Below are 17,318 nucleotides of genomic sequence, written 5' to 3'. Positions count from 1 at the left end.
TTTTGTTTTGATCTTGGCCTCCATTTGTCTGGAAGGGGTAAAAGTGTTCCTGTCCACGTTGATATCAGCATCCACTGAGATGTAAGGGATGAGCGTTTTCATGGCTCTCACTCTTCCTTGTCCCCCCAATCCTCAGCTAAACATGAGCATCCTGTTGTTTGCTTTTGAACATCGAGGATGAGTGTTCCAACAGCACACTGTTACCTAACAAGCTTTTACAAAAGGGGAAAAAATCGCTTTCCCTCTACTATTACAAAAGAGAAGCAAGATGGCGACTACAACCCTCTGGTGGTTTTAGTCACCTTCAGCAGAGCTAAGGAAATCAAGTGCCGAAACCCAGTGTCTGGTTTTATCATACATCAAGGGAAGGCTGGCTCGACACAGGAAGACATAGGAAAGGCAGGGAGACATAGGTGGCTCTCAGTCATCCGTCCCCTAATCCAATGGCCCAGACTGGAGAGCAAAACTTCCAGCCTGAGCAAGACATTAAGACTTGAACCTTAGTACTCAGCCTACCACATACAACCTAGAGCTAAACAAAGCCCTCTGACCCTGTCCCATGGCTGTACTCCAGGAACTGATCTCCTGTCCAGACAAACCACCTGACTAGAGCCACACCCCCTTCTCCAGGCTCTCCTGCAGGGTCCAGAGCAGGATTCTACCTGCTGGAGAGCTGGGAAGGGAAGACAATAAGATGCATAGTCAAAAGTTCAGTACCATGCCCACCACAGTGAGGCCCTGCACCCAGTGGAAGCTGTAACACAAGGCCTCATAGCATGGCCCATGGGCAGAGGCTCTAGGCCAATGAGATCAGTGACAGAGACTCAAGAATGAAAGGTTTGGTCCATTTTCAGGTTTAAAATGGGCCAAGGATGCACTGACAATCCTCCCATACCTACAGGCCCTGCAACCGTGAGACTCCAGTACCACCCAGCTTAGTTATTGTCAGCCCCAGTGTCCAAGGGACACCTTTACCTGCATTATCTGAGACTCTAACAGCATAGCCTGGGGAAAGACTCTTCACTGGGGTAGGAGAGGCGGTGAATACAAGCCAATAACCTAAAGCATGGAGCAGATTCTAAGCCCCATCTCTAGGCTTGCCTAGGAGTGGCCCCTCTGGTTCTTCTCCAATGCCAGAGCAAGACACATAGCCCCAGAACCTTGCACTTTGTTCCCAGCAGCAGCATCTTTCAGCTGGGTGCAGTGGTTTAGAGCCACAAGTTCATCTCACGTTCACAGCATTGTAGACCATGGTCCTTCCCGGTGCTGTGTGGGATTCAACAGCCTGTGGGTCTGAGGTATGGGACAGCATGGTGAAAACGGTAAGAAACAGACGTCTGAGTTTTGTCCATCCATGGTAATCCTACCTACGGGCAGCCAGAATGCTGAAGAGCTTGACCACAGGCTAGCAGCTGTAGACCAGGTACTCCAGCCTTGGGAGATATAGGTAGACAGGTCTTTCTAGGTGACCTCCCATTTCTTTCTTTTAGAAATATATTTCATTACATTGATTGATTGATTGATTGGTTGGCTGGTTAATTGATTGATTGTGTGAGAGAGAGAGAGAAAGAAAAAAGGGAGGGAGGGAGGGCCGGGTAGAGAATAGACCAATCTGATCAGCCCTGGTTACTCTAGGTTGTGTCAGTTTGATAATAAAATCCTAATCAGTATGGATAGATCCATTCTCAACAGCCTCTAAAATAATGTATGTGCCGAACATAAATTTAGTGGTGGAATTTGTGGTGGTTTGATTAAGAAGAGCCCACATAGACTTATCAATTTGAATGTACTATGTAAAAGGATTAGAAGGATTAGGGGGTGTGGCCTTATCGAAGAAAGTGTGTCGCTGGTGGGTGGGCTTCAAAGTCTCAAAAGTCCATGGCAGGCCCAGGCTTTCTCTGTCTTTCTGCCCATAGATCAGGATGTAGAGCTCTCAGTGCCTGTCTGTGTGCTCCATGCTTCCTAGCATGATGACAACAGACTAAACATCTGAAAATGTAAGCAACACCCCAATTAACCGCTTTATTTCATAAGAGTTTCCTCATCCATCTTCATGGCAATAGAACACTAAGTAAGACAAAATGGAAGGAAACATCACCAGAGAGAAAGACGTGTACTTGATCAAACCTATCCTGGAAGAGACTCTCTGAGCTCTTCTTCCCTTGCTCAGGATGAACAGAACCAGGTCGTTAGAATAAACAGGCACATGTACATGCTGCCGGACAGTTGTGTAAAGTCACCAGGAGGGAGGGAGGGAGGGGGAGGGGGAGGGGGAGAGAGAATGTGTGTGTAAATATACTTTATATATATAATATATATAATATATTATATATGCCTTAGCTTCTTATTGTCTGATATTAGGCAAACATCATTTTATTTCCTGGTGATTAAAGAACAAATTCACTTACGCGTGGTGAATCTGCCTCTTGTGTGTTTAATAAGAATCCTTCTAACTACCCAAGCACTCTGACAACAGACAGGCTGCCCCTGCATAGGCTCAGGTCTCCTACCTCTCTGCTGGCACCTGTAGATCCAATCCTTTCCTAGCGAAGTCCTTAACGTTGGGTGGTAAGATCAGCCAGCACAATGAGCTGCCCTTGCATCCAGCTTCCGAGGAGAAGCAAACGCCACACTCATCTCTCGCCATCTTTAGACGCCTAAGGAAAACTCCAGAGCTGTCTCTCCCTATCTTTAAACACCCAATGTAAAGAGATCTTCTGCATAAAATAAGATGTCAACTTGGGAACCAACATTTTGACATTAGAAAATAATGAAGTATTAACAGGTGTTTGAACCCGTAACATGGTTTGGGTAAGTGTCTCCCAGGAGCTGCTGTGCCAAAGGCTTGGTCCTGGGCCCAGATACTGTGAGGAGGTGATGGAACCTTTGAAAGGTGGGGCTGGTGGGAGACATGCTGGTCCTGGGAAATACCCCTTGGATAGGATATTAGAAACCCTGTCTCTTCTCTTTCTTCTCTCAATTAGCTTTGAGATAAATGTGCCTCTTCCCCAACATGGAGCCACCACAGGCCCAAAGGATGTGGAGCACTTGATCATGAATTAAAAATCTCCAAAAGTGTGAGGGAAAACCAAAGCTAAACCAACCAAACAAACAACCACAAAGCCTTCCTTCCTCTATGTTGGCTCGCTTTCGTAGTTTGTTGCAGTGACAGAAAGCTGAACACCTGTGCCTTTCTATAACTGCAGTCCACCTCACATAAGAAGGCATTTTAGCTCCCCATGGCATGGACACCTCTTCACTCTACCTTCCTTTCTAGGTAAAGAAGTGCTCAGGGCAGAGGGAGAATTAGATCTTTCCTTATTGCTCCATGTCTGGGGACTGGTGTGTCTCTCCGCCTGAAGGTTGGTGGCTCGTCAGACTGTCTGCCACCTCAGCCCCAGGCATGTGCCAAAGGAAGGGCCCACCTCCTTGAGAAAGGGATGCCCTACTGGGATTCCCTGACTTCTGGGTGCAGGGCTGTTCCTTGACACATGGAGGCTTTTACTAGCCTGTTGGACTGCTGGGCAAGCAGTACCCACAGAGCCATCATTCAAACATTGTTAGCATTCTGTCTAGGCTCCACCCCACGGTTATCTGGCAATAGCCAGGTGTTCCTGATACTAAAAGAGGCTGCTTGCCCCCTCCTCACTCTCTTGCTCTCTTGTTCTCTCTTGCTCTCTTTCCTTCCTGCCTCTACTCCCCATTCCCTTCCCCATTCTCTTTCCATGTGCTCATGGCCAGCCTCTACCCCTCTTCCTCCTCCTCCTCCTCCTCCTCTTCCTCCTCCTCCTCCTCTCTCTCTCTCTCTCTCTCTCTCTCTCTCTCTCTCTCTCTGCCCCTACTACCCTCTTAACTCCCCTCCCCATGCCCTGAATAAACTCTCTTCTGTACTATACCATCCTGTGGCTGGTCCCTCAGGGAGAAGGGACGTCTCAGCATGGGTCTGCAGAGGCACCTCCTTCCCCCACACCTCACCACACCTCCATAGAATATACCCCCCCTTCATCTTTTTATAAGCACATCAAACATCCCTCACTGTACTCAGACTTCGGCATTTATAACCCATTTCTGGATTCAGGTGTAAGATGTGCTTTCCGTTGCGAATTCCATTGTTTCGGCACTGTTGGTTAAAAAGTCAACTAAGAACCGCTTTAACTGACTAGCGTTTGTTGGGACCTCTTTGTCTCGTCGGAGTCAGTTTCCATACCAGTAGAGAGAAAATTTCATTCATTCTTCCTTTCAGGACTCTCTCTCTTTCTCATACCAACAGGAAAGTAGCTTGTCTTGAGTTGACCAGCTAACGGCCACCAGAGATTAGTCATATGATTTCCCTCCCTTGTCCTCCCAAAATCAAAGGCATGAGCAGCGGTGGTGCATGTGGGCTTAAGCCTCAGTCTACTCAGAAGCTTTCAGATCGAGGGCAGGAGAGTTTCATCTCCGCTCAGCAGATGAATTTGCTTTTCCTCTGCTTTCTTGTTCTATTTGTGTCCTCAGTGGATTGGAGGATACACTCCTACCTGGGTGAGAGCAATCTTCTTTACCAAACTCACTGATTTAAGCACAAATCCCTTCTGGAAATCGACTCAGAGGCACAACCAGAAATAACGTCTTACCAGCGATCTGGCCATCCCTTTGCCAAGTCAGGTTGACATATAAAATTAGCATCATGCCTGGTGTGGGTCCTGAAAGGCCTCTTCAGAGGGTTTGCTGTAGAAGGGCCCCCTGGCTGACAGAGATGGCTCTGTCCAAGTGCACAAGCAGATCAAAAGCAAAATGATCAAACAGAGTCTTAACAAAGACTGCACTGCGCCTGAGCTGGCGAAGTGTGAATTGTGGAGGCTCTGTTTATGTTCCGACTCCTTGGGGAGCTAGGTACAAAGGCAGATTTTATTGCAGTAATGAAAACATCCATTGATTTACAAGGTTTTGGAAATGCACCTCCATAGATGAAAGAACGCAGGGGAAACAAGAATTAGCATGCAGCTCCTCCTGTCTCCTCCCTTCTCCTCCCCTCGTGAATGTATAATTTGAATGGAAATATGGTTTGGAGGTAAGACAGAGAGCAGGGGCAAATGTCAGGTGCTGTGTGGCTCTGCCCTGTGGAATTGCCCCATTAGACCTCCATATGGGCAGAGTGGAAGTCCTGCCAACTCCTCTGTCCTCACCTGGGTCCTCAGCTTCATGCTTCTCAAGCTCTTTAATAAAGGCAGAAGAGAGGGGAAGTCATAACTTTCGCCTCCTTCTCCCAGCCTAGCATCTGAACCTCATTCATGCGTTTGTGTGATTGTTTATATAACAAATCCCGATGAGAAACAGAGCTGACCTCAAAAACTAGATGCTGAGAGGACAGATGTGTAGCTTCTCAGGCTCTCTTGCAGCTAGAGTGTGGATGAGTGGCCTGGGGTAGCCACGTTGCTCTCCAGAAGGTGGGAGCTCTGAGAAGCAACCGTCTGCAGAGGTCTGATGGCCAGAGGCAGAGGCAGCAACTTCACCCTCCCAGGGTGGTCCTGGTACCCCTGTGTCCATAGTCCAGAGAGAGACACTGGGCAGAAAGTGTCACCACATGCCTGGAAGCAGCCTCCTCCACAGGAGGTCCATGCTGAGGGCGTGTGATACCTCTTTCAGTTGCTCAGGCTACCCTTTCTAAGGATCAACTCAAAAGCATAACCCTCACCTCAAAGTAGATGGGACAGAGTTTATTTTGAAGTCAAATATAAGTGACCATGGCCCAGGAACTGAGATTCAGGTTACTCCAAACACCATGTAGCAACCATGAAGTTTTTATGGAAATAGAGTAAATCTTGCTACAAATCAACAACATATTTTTCAAATACCTTGGCTGGAAGAGCTGTTAGGCCGGTTAAAGCAAAGTGGGAAAACTGCTGCAAGAGGCTTCGGATGCTATCTGCTGACAGCCTTAGCCCCTTCAGTGTGAACTAGCAATCTATTAAGCTAATGCATCCTGGAAGGTTTTACCTGTGAGTCACAAGGGTCAGGCACCGAGGTGCGCATGGAATGACCGAGGGGACTAAAGACAGCTAAATAAATTGTAATGATGTTTGAGATAAATTGTAAGGAGGCCACATTCTCCACCCTCTCCACAGCCACCACAGAGCGAGAATCAGTTCATCAGCCTTGTGGAGTTCACTGAAAGAAACTCTTGATCACATCTGTTCCGGTTCAGCTTCTGAGATCTTGGCCATGAACCTCTAGCCTCCCTAAATTCTTCTAACCCTCTATTTACCTCAGACTTATGCCTACTGCTAGAAATTAATGATGTTGACTGGGGGCATGCTGAAGACGTGAAGTTGGAAGGGAAGCCATCTATTAGATAGTAGAAGAACAACTGAAAACATCACCAAGGGCTGGATGTCAAACAGAAAATCCATGTAACCAATGGTGAGGCCCAAAGTCAATGGCATCAGATGTGACAGATTATATATATATAATATATATACATTATATATATTATATATACATATTACATATATCTATATATATCACATATAACATTCACATTCACATTGCTAATCAACATAAGGAAACATAAAGGTAGAACCTAGGTCTAAGCTCCTTAAGATTGTGACTCACTTACAGTTGTGAAACCATAACAAATTTACAGATGAATTACAAGCAGAACCACAAGAGCAGTAACATTCAAATTAACCTCATTAATTTAATGAGCAAGATGATGACATGTTGCCGAGGCTGTATCGTGGCTCGCCACATGGCTCTGGCACTGGCAGCTGAGACACAGGAGGATGCTGACAGAGGGCCTCTGTGTCTTCACTGCCCTCAGCTAGACTCCACTGAGCCCTGGATTCCTCCAACCATTACACAGCAGCTTCATCTTGACTGTCCACACCAGACTTCTCTCAGGATAACTGGGCTTCTGTTGCATTGCTCTGACTTATACCAACGTTTTTTCACCTTCTGAGTCAACCTTGTCTTTTTTTCTCCATCTTTATTAAATTGAGTATTTCTTATTTACATTTCAGTTGTTATTCCCTTTCCCGGTTTCCAGGCAAACATCCCCCAACCCCTCCCCTCCCCTTCTATATGGGTGTTCCCCTTCCCATCCTCCCCCCATTACTGCCCTCCCCCCAACAATCCCGTTCACTGGGGGGGGGGTCAGTCTTGGCAGGACCCAGGGCTTCCCCTTCCACTGGTGCTCTTACTAGGATATTCATTGCTACCTATGAGGTCAGAGTCCAGGGTCAGTCCATGTATAGTCTTTACGTAGTGGCTTAGTCCCTGGAAGCTCTGGTTGCTTGGCATTGTTGTACATATGGGGTCTCGAGCCCCTTCAAGCTCTTCCAGTTCTTTCTCTGATTCCTTCAACGGGGGTCCCATTCTCAGTTCAGTGGTTTGCTGCTGACATTCGCCTCTGTATTTGCCGTATTCTGGCTGTGTCTCTCAGGAGCGATCTACATCCGGCTCCTGTCGGTCTGCACTTCTTTGCTTCATCCATCTTGTCTAATTGGGTGGCTGTATATGTATGGGCCACATGTGGGGCAGGCTCTGAATGGGTGTTCCTTCTGCCTCTGTTCTAAACTTTGCCTCCCTATTCCCTTCCAAGGGTATTCTTGTTCCCCTTTTAAAGGAGTGAAGCATCTGCATTTTGATCATCCTTCTTGAGTTTCATGTGTTCTGTACATTTAAGGTAATTCTAGCGTTTGGGCTAATATCCACTTATCAGTGAGTGCATACCATGTGTGTTTTTCTGTAATTGGGTTACCTCACTCAGGATGATATTTTCCAGTTCCATCCATTTGCCTATGAATTTCATAAAGTCATTGTTTTTGATAGCTGAGTGGTATTCCATAGATGTACCACATTTTCTGTATCCATTCCTCTGTTGAAGGGCATCTGGGTTCTTTCCAGCTTCTGGCTATTATAAATAAGGCTGCTATGAACCTTCTCTTAACTGAGCTATGGCACATTAGGATTGAAGTTGCTGGCCCTGCGTGATGCCCTTGCTGAGCACTGGTGAAAATGATGGTGAGTGGGAAAGAAGACCAGTGTGTGCTCATACACCGACTCAACGGCATGCGGAGTCATGGGAGTCATGGTACAAATTTCAGAGAGCAGCAGAATACAGTTGGGTCCTTTCTGATGGGAATCTTCAGCTCATGCACAGTGCAGAGCAAGTTCTCAGGCATGCCCAGCGGGAGTCCTGTGAGTGCCTGCCTTGCATCTCCCCATTTGGGAGGGAGGGAGCATTCCGTTTCAATCACCAGGAAAGAAATCGCAGCAGTTGCAACTGAAAGAATTGCACATCTCAATTCATTCACTCCCTGAGAAACACAGTAAGCACAACAATTGGAATTAAAATGTGGTTTACAAAAATGTGTGGTAGCCCCCTGGCTCGCTTAGAGGGTGGAGTCATATATCTCCAAGTCTAATGACAGAGTTTATTCCCTGCAACCCATACGGTGGGAGAAGAGGACTCCTGCATGTTGTCCTCAGATGGCCACATGTGTGCAGCCATGGCACATGTACACACACACACACACACACACACACACACACACCTATCCACATGCACACAAATAAAATAACGTAGTAAAAAATACTTTAAAAAAGGCGAAAGCTCAAGAAACAGTTTACACTTCTTCTCTCTCGAAGGAACGCACAGAGATACTCGCCAAATCTAAATGTTTCCTTGGATAAGCAGCTCCGTCTTGAAGTGTCATGATAAAGAAGACGGCAGTGAGAACAGATTTGCTTAGTGACAACAGAGAGGCTTCCTGTGAACCAAAGGGGCGATTTCCATGGTTCTCTACGTACAGTGAATGCAGAAGTGCAGTCTTTTGTCATTAAGTCGAACAAACAGACAAACAGGAGACAGAGCTAAGTTAGAACAGGAGGTCTGGGTGTAACAGGCATCTCCAAGAGACACAGATCTGCCAAGATCCTTCTTAAAATCTGACTTCACAAGATGGAGACCAGGGGAACTTGAAAGTTTCAATTATAAAACCCTCCTTTAAGAGGCAAAAGAATATCTATATCCAGTTTTGGTATTAGGGTAATTCTGCTTACATAAAACGAGTTTGGTAGTATCCCTTTCTGGTTTATGAAATACTTTGAGGCTTACTGGTGTTTACTCTTGTTTAGTGATAAAGCTGACATCTGTCCCTGAGTCCCCCAGGGCACGGGCAGCTTCAAGATGGGAGGCATTTTTATTACTGCGTCTATTTCACCACTTGTTCAAGTTTGTATGATTTTGTCAGGTTGTATGTGTGTGGAAACATACCTATTTCTTGAAGGTTTTCTAAGCTGTCCAAATGCAGGTTTTCAAAGTAGGCCCCTACCATCCACCTAGTTTCATTGTTACCTGTTGTGATGCCTCCCTTTCTTGCCCTCCCCTTTTGGCCAGAAATATCTTAGATTTAATGTTATTTGATTTTGAATTAAATATTGGTTGTTGCACATTCAGAAAACTTTTACTGTTGCCAAATTTTGTCAGTTACTTCCCATCACATAGTCCTAACCCACAGTTTGAGGATCTGTGTTCTTATAGCAAGGTGTACAGGTGTTCATTGTTGACCACCCATCTAGTCTGTATGGGTCACATGGGAATATATGTTCGTTAATAGCTTTGTGTTGACTTTATGTATCTGTGGGTCATATATCCATGAATTCAACCAAATGCTGGTTCAAATACTAATAAAATTTGGTAACCTCTATTGAACGTATAGTCCTTGTTTTTGTTTTTGTTTTTTTATTGTATTTTTAATTTACATTTCAAATGTGATTCCCTTTCCCAGTTTCCTGGACATAAGCCCCCTATCCCATCCTCCTTCCCTTCTTCTGTAAGGGTGTTCCCCTCCCAAACCACCCCCTCCCCCAACATTCCCCTGCACTAGGGAGTCCAGCCTTGGCAGGACAAAGGGCTTCTCCTTTGATGGTGCCCCAACAAGGCCATCCTCTGCTATATATGTAGCTGGAGCCATGGGTCAGTCCATGTGTAGTCTTTGGGTAGTGGTTTAGTCCCTGGGAGCTCTGGTTGGTTGGTTGGCATTGTTGTTCTTCCTTTCTTACCTTTTGTCTGTTGTTTTTAAGACAGGTCAATGCAGTTAGACTTGAACATGGATGCAAGGGACAGCCTTAAGTTCCTGATCCTCCTGCTCCTCCCACCCGAGGGCTACAATTGCATGTGTACACCACCTTGCCCACCTTTTTGTCTCTAGTCTAATCTCTTTTTTGGTTAATTTTGCTAAGGATTTTTCAATCTTAATTTTTTTTAAAGAACCAACTTGTTTTTCATTGATGCTATGTTATTCATTTCCATATCATTAACTTATATCCTATTATTAATTACTTCTTCCCACCTACTGATTTGGTGCTTGGCTGGTTCTTGTTTTTCTAAGACTTGAGGGGTGTATCACTAAGTCGCTTGAGATTTCTCCGGTGTGTGTGACTCCTCCAGAGTTTGGGAAGACTATTCAATATATGTCTGCAAAGTTCACTTGACTTATGTCATTTGATGATGATGTTTCTCTGTGGGCTTTTGGTCTGGGTGACCTGCGTATTGTTGAGAGTAGGAGACTGACTTCACAGTCAATTATTATGTTGAGACCAATTTGTATTTTTAAATCAGTAGATTGTTTCATAAAATTAGTGCACCCATTTTTGGTCCATATGATTCTCCATAAAAGATTTGCCTGAGCTGTTTGCGTTCAATTCAGGAAGATGTCTCCTGTGCCAGTGCATTCAAGGCTACTCCCCACTTTCTCTTCCGTTAGGTTTAGTGTATCTGGTTTAAGGTTGAGGTCTTTGATCACCTTGGACTCGAATTTTGTGCAGGGTGATAAATATGGATCTATTTGCCTTCTCCTACGTGCAGACATCCAGTTAGACCAGCCACATTTGTTGAATATGCTATCTTTTCCCATGATTTGGTTTTGGCTTCTTTGTCAAAAATCAAGTGTCTGTAGGTATATGGATTTATTTCTGGGTCTCCGATTTGATTTCATGGATCCACCTGTCTGTGTCTATACCAATACCATGCAGTTTTAATTACTATTTCTCTGTAGTAAGTCAGGGGTAGTGATAGCTCCAGAAGTTCTCTTCTTGTTGAGGATTGTTTTAGCTATCCTGTACTTTGTTTGTTTGTTTGTTTGTTTTTTATATGAAGCTGAGAATTAATCTTTCAAGGTCTTTAAAGGATTGCGTTGGAATTTTTTGTGGGAATTGCATTGAGTCTGTAGATTGCTTTCGGTAAGATGGTCATATTTCCTACACTTGCTGCAGGAGCCTATCATAACTGTCCTCTGAGAGGCCTCAGCCAGCAGCTGATGGAGACAGATGCAGAGACCCACAGCCCAGAGAATGGTGGAGCTCAGAGTATCCTGTGGAAGACAGGGAGGAAGGATTAAAAGAGCGAGAGAGGTCAAGGACACCACAAGAAAACCTACAGAATCAATTAACCTGGGCCCATAGGCAGTCGTTACTGTGCAGGCAATGTAGCAGAGACGACAGCCCTTGCTCCAGTTGTTAGGGGACCCACATGAAGACCAAACTGCACATCTGTTACATATGTGTAGGGGGCCTAGGTCTATCTCAGGCATGTTCTTTGCTTGGTGGTTCAGTCTCTGCGAGACTGTTTGTGGCAACCCTGAGTCCAACATTGCTCTTAATGGAAAAGACAAGGTCTAACCTAGAACAGTAAGAAAAAAAACCCAGTGGGATGAGAAGGGACAAAAGCAGGAAAGGGAGAAGTCAAAGCATCCTTATTTGCAGGCTATGATGTCATCCTACATGGACACTGACCCTCACAACCCCACAGAAAATCCTTACAACTGCTGAACACTTTCAGCATAGAAGCAAGACAGAAACCGAGCATATAAACATCTTATAGCTCTCCTATGCACCAAAGCAATCATGTTGAGAAAGAAATCAGGCAGGCAATTCCATTCATAATACCAAAGACGACGCTTAGTATAGGAAGAAAAAGACCCCTACGATGCAAATTGTAGAACACTAAGGAAAGACATTGGAGAAAGGAAAGACCCTCCATGCTCATGGAGTTACAGAATTAATATCACGAAAACAGCCCTATCCAAAAATAACTTATGGAGTCAATGGAACTCATCAAAAACATTCATCTCAGAAACAGGAAGAAATAAACCTGAAATTGATATGGAACACAGACTGTGAGAGACTCGGAGCAATAAGCAAAATGGCAGGGCTACGAGTGTCCCACCAGGCTATGGAGGCATCGCAATAAAACCAGCACAGGGCAGAAGACACAGTATACATGCCTACCACTGGGGCAGAACAGATTATCCCTGAAAAAGCCACGCGGTTCTTTACGAAGATGCCAAAACCAGACACGGGAGAAGAGACTCCTCCCATGGAAGACCTGGATGGCCATATTATAGAAGATGAAAGCTGATTCACACCTCTGCTGCACAAAACCCATTAAAATTAGCCAAAGTCTAAACCTAAGACCTAAACCCCTAAACCTCTGGATTAGGGAGCCATGTCTGGGAAACATGTTGAAGTACAGGCAACGGGCGAGAACTTGCTGAAGCCCATCCAGTAACCCATGAAACCATCTCAAGAACTAATAATTAGGATGCCATAACATTTAAACCTCTGTGCAGCAAAGAGAATAAATAGCCCAGTAAAAAGAAGTACCCTTAGAATAAGAGAAAGGTCTTTGTGGTCTACATGGACGTTGTAAGGGTTGTGAGAACATGTTTTAAAAACTCAAAGACCTACAAAACACAAGGCAAACAACTCGCTCGGGAACTGGGCTAAGGAAGGGAGTGGTCAGTTTTCTGAAGGTGATGTATACCTGGGTGATAGATGTGAAGAATGGTCAGCATTCTCAGTCGTCTGGGAAAGGTGAAGGAAAAGCTACAGTGAGATCATATCTCAAACCAGTCAGAGAGGCTGTGGTTGAGAAAATAATAGAACCAGAATGGATGATGGTTTAGGGGAGAAGAAGCCCGATACACAGCTGATAGGGATTTAATTGGCCCCAGTAATGTGCTCATGTGCTAAACAGCAGAGAGTCCATAGGACCGAGATATAACAGTTCTAGATCAGGACCTAAAGACAATGATCACAGAAACACTTGCACATCCACATTTACTGCTGTTCCCAGGAGCCGAGATCTAAAATCAGCCTAGGTATCTGTCAGCAGGTGGATAAATAAACCAAATTCAGTATGTGTTGTGGTAAAAAATAAACGAAAATGTTTCTTTTATTCTGCACTAGTGTTGGCACCATAGGGCCACACGGCATCTGTGGGATGTCTTCATCTCCGTCAGCAAAGCGTCTCACCCGCTAAGCTCCACCCCAACTCACACTGCTGACGGCTGCTTTCTGAGCCTGATCTCTCCACCCATCTAGTTCCCAAGGCAGGTTACTACCACGTCAGGCATACGCATCCCAATTCCGTGGTGGCCCGGTGTGTCTCCCTACCATGCACTCTCTTGAACTCAATTAAAGAACACACCACCCAATAACCTCTGATCCAATTGATAAGATATGATTTGCCCATCAGGACAGCACAAAATCCTGTACACACCCATCCCTTAAAAATCGTTATAACAACCTGTATTATGAACAAAGAAGAATCTTAACATCTGCCGCCATGTTCTCCCAGCTCCTCCTCCTCGCTCTGGCTCCTTCTCTTCTGCTTCTCCTTCCCTTCTAAAACCTCTGTTCCTGCCTCCCTTCCTTCTCGTCCAATGACAGGCCTTATTTTATCTTGTCTGCCTTCCCCTGCACACTGGTGTGTGAAATGGTGGAGTTTCATCCAGCTATAAAGAAGAATGGAATTATGTCATTCACTGCTAAATGAATTCAGTTAAATGTACAAGTGCTCCAAAGGCAAATATTACATGCTTTCTCTCAATTGTGCATTATAAGAGTTTATATCGATAGGTGTATAAAATTGTGTGTGTATGTATATGGGTGTGGGGGGTATGTGATGGTCACAGAAGAAAGACTGGGAGGAAGAAGAAAGAAGAAAGAGAAAGAACAGGAGAGGAGAGTGAAGAGAAAATATGGCCAAAATGCATGATACTCTGGGATGATAGAGTTGTATGAAACGTATTGTCATATACAAGGAATATATGCTGATAGAAGTTCAAATAGTCAATAGGGATGTCGATGCGTAGTAAAGTGTATGCTAAAAGTCTTTCTTACAGCCCAGAAATCTTCATCTCAAAAAACGATGCAGTCACCTCTCAAACTCCAAAGGCAAGTCTACCAAACATGGACGGATTGTGATGACCAGGAAGCTATCCGGTTATTACATATGTTCACATAGAGCTTTACCTTCCAAGCTGGAGGAGGCTCTAAGATTCCTGGTACACTGAAGTGACATACTCTCGTCATGATTTTATGAAAACATCTCATTAACTGATTGTAGACCCCGTAGCTTCAGCGGGGAGACTGAGGACTGTGCTACTGATGGATGTCACAGTCAGGATGTCACTCATCCTGACTGTTGCAGTCTCCCACGTTCAAGTGAGAGGCACTGGGAGATTGCCTGTTGTTTCTAACCAGGCGATGGCATATATTAAATAAAGGGACGATTCCTCAGTCTTGGGTATATGAGAATCTTTTAAGACTTCGCAAATATGTTTTAAAATAATGGCTCCGTGCGCACAAGAATCAACACTGGCTGATTCTTAGCTCCAAGGCAAGAAAGTGAGGTTGTAAAGGCTTAGCAATGAGGCACTCTTTCACCTTAAGTTAAATCCCTGCATGTAAACACACTGCTCAGCATTGTTCAGCCATGCGAACAGTTGATGCTGCTCTAAAGTGTCTCTGTCTCCCAGTCTGTCCTAGGCAGCTACGGAAGCCGGGCTTTCTGTCACTCCCACAGATGTCTGACAGGAGCAGTTTACTTTGGCTCCTGGTTCCAGAGGCTTTGGCCCATAGTCAGCTGACTCTTTTGCTTTCTCTTTGACTTAAATTTGTCTGGAGTGTTGGGGAGATGGCTCAGTGGCTAAGAGCACTTGCTGCTCTTGCAGAGAACTCAGGTTCGGTTCTCAGCACCCGCACGGTGGGTCACAATTATCTGTAGCTCCTGTTTCCGAGGATCTGACACCTGCTCATTGTATGTAGACAGTTTCCAGGTGCCAGCTGAGTGGAACGTGGCTCTATTGCTTGGACTTTCTTCATTCTGTGAAACTTCTCGTTTTTCTCTTAGTAAATACCCATCACACAAACCAAACGGACCAAAGGTGAGTCTCCAGTGTGTGGATGGCAGCTAAAATTTATAAATGCTAGCCTGCCAGATAGGCAAACTCATACTTTTCCAAGAGTCCTAAGGCAGTTCACGTCTGTCATTCAAAATTACCTCTTGTCCAGTCAGTTGACAACTAGCCATCAAAGCCACTGTCCCCAGTAGTCACTGGTGCAAATGAGGATCCAAGGCTGTTCTTCCAAAAAGCAGAAAAGAAACAGGTGTGCGCTGGTCACTGCTGGAACCAGGTGTGCTCATCACTGCTGTTGGAACCAGGTGTGCTGTTCACTGCTGGAACCAGGTGTGCTGTTCACTGCTGTTGGAACCAGGTGTGCTGTTCACTGCTGGAACCAGGTGTGCTCATCACTGCTGTTGGAACCAGGTGTGCTGGTCACTGCTGGAACCAGGTGTGCTGGTCAGTGCTGGGACCAGGTGTGCTGTTCACCGCTGGAACCAGGTGTGCTGGTCACTGCTGGAACCAGGTGTGCTCATCACTGCTGTTGGAACCAGGTGTGCTGGTCACTGCTGGAACCAGGTGTGCTGGTCAGTGTTGGAACCAGATGTGCTCATCACTGCTGTTGGAACCAGGTGTGCTGGTCACTGCTGGAACCAGGTGTGCTGGTCAGTGCTGGGACCAGGTGTGCTGTTCACCGCTGGAACCAGGTATGCTGGTCACTGCTGGAACCAGGTGTGCTCGTCACTGCTGGAACCAGGTGTGCTGGTCACTGCTGGAACCAGGTGTGCTGGTCACTGCTGGAACCAGGTGTGCTGGTCACTGCTGGAACCAGGTGTGCTCATCACTGCTGGAACCAGGTGTGCTGGTCAGTGCTGGGACCAGGTGTGCTGTTCACCGCTGGAACCAGGTGTGCTGGTCACTGCTGGAACCAGGTGTGCTAGTCAGTGCTGGGACCAGGTGTGCTGTTCACCGCTGGAACCAGGTTTGCTCATCACTGCTGGGACCAGGTGTACTTGTTGCTGCTGAAAGCAGATGGTATCAGCAGCTAGGGTTTGGTTGCAGATAAAGGGTTAACCAAGATTATAGTAATGAGACTGAAAGGAAATGAGATGAATAAAAGATAGTTTGAAGAATACACAGATGGCCCTACACATGGACATTCTTAACCCAAAACCTAAAATGTTCTAAATGATTTATACAAATTTCCTTCAGATATGAATACCTTCCACCTGAGGACTAGCTTTCAGGGTACCAGAAAGTGCCTTGCAAACACCCAAGGAGGGATGCAGCCAACAGTCCTCCCTGTCTATGAAACCTCTGGGCAACAATATTAAGCAGAATATTAAGCAGCCTGCTGTGATAACCCTAAGGGCACACAAGTAACACACATGTCCTGCCTGTAACCACCAGATCTCTAGTCAGACATAAGCCCCACTCAACAGGAGGAAAGCTGTACCTGGAACTGGAAACCTAGCCAACCACCCAGGGCTCATGAAGTCATGGATCTTGGAGGAGAACCTACAACAGCCACTTTACTAAACCAGCACGATACTTAACAATATTCTTAATGTGTGCCCTTGTATCCACAAGTAAGTGTAGTCCTCGCTCTTCATCAGGGAAGCCTTTCCTTGCAACATTTTCAGACCATCACAATTATACAAAACCACAACCAAGCAAAATGCATAGTCTGGGGCTCAGTCCCAATGGATATGTCTACAAAAAACATATATATATATATATATATATATATATGCACCCAAAGTTCAGGAAACACCGAGAAAGATGGGGTGGAAGGATTTTAAGAGCCAGGAGATCAGGGAGGTTGCCGTGAGACTGTGTCTTCTGGTAATGCCAGATGCTACACCCACAGAGTCTCTCCAACATAACTGCTCCAAGATGGGCTGAACAAGGCCAGTACCAGTGGACATGCCAAAGTGCCTCAGGGAAGAGGAAAACCATGCTTATCCGATACCAAATGGTTATCCCTGAAAAAACACATGCAAGTAACATTGTACAACTGAACAGACTGCACTTAGGAATATATATGCATAGACATATACGTAATATGCATTCAGCAACAATGAGAAGAGAGGGCATGCATCTGAAGGGGAGTAAGGAGCGGTATGTGGGTGGGTGTGGAGGAATGAA

The sequence above is a fragment of the Rattus norvegicus genome, chromosome 9, assembly GCF_021556685.1.
Source record: "Rattus norvegicus strain SHRSP/BbbUtx chromosome 9, alternate assembly SHRSP_T2T, whole genome shotgun sequence".
Classification (NCBI taxonomy): domain Eukaryota; kingdom Metazoa; phylum Chordata; class Mammalia; order Rodentia; family Muridae; genus Rattus; species Rattus norvegicus.
The sequence above is the reverse complement of the archived record's forward strand: the minus strand, read 5'-3'. Positions refer to the sequence as shown.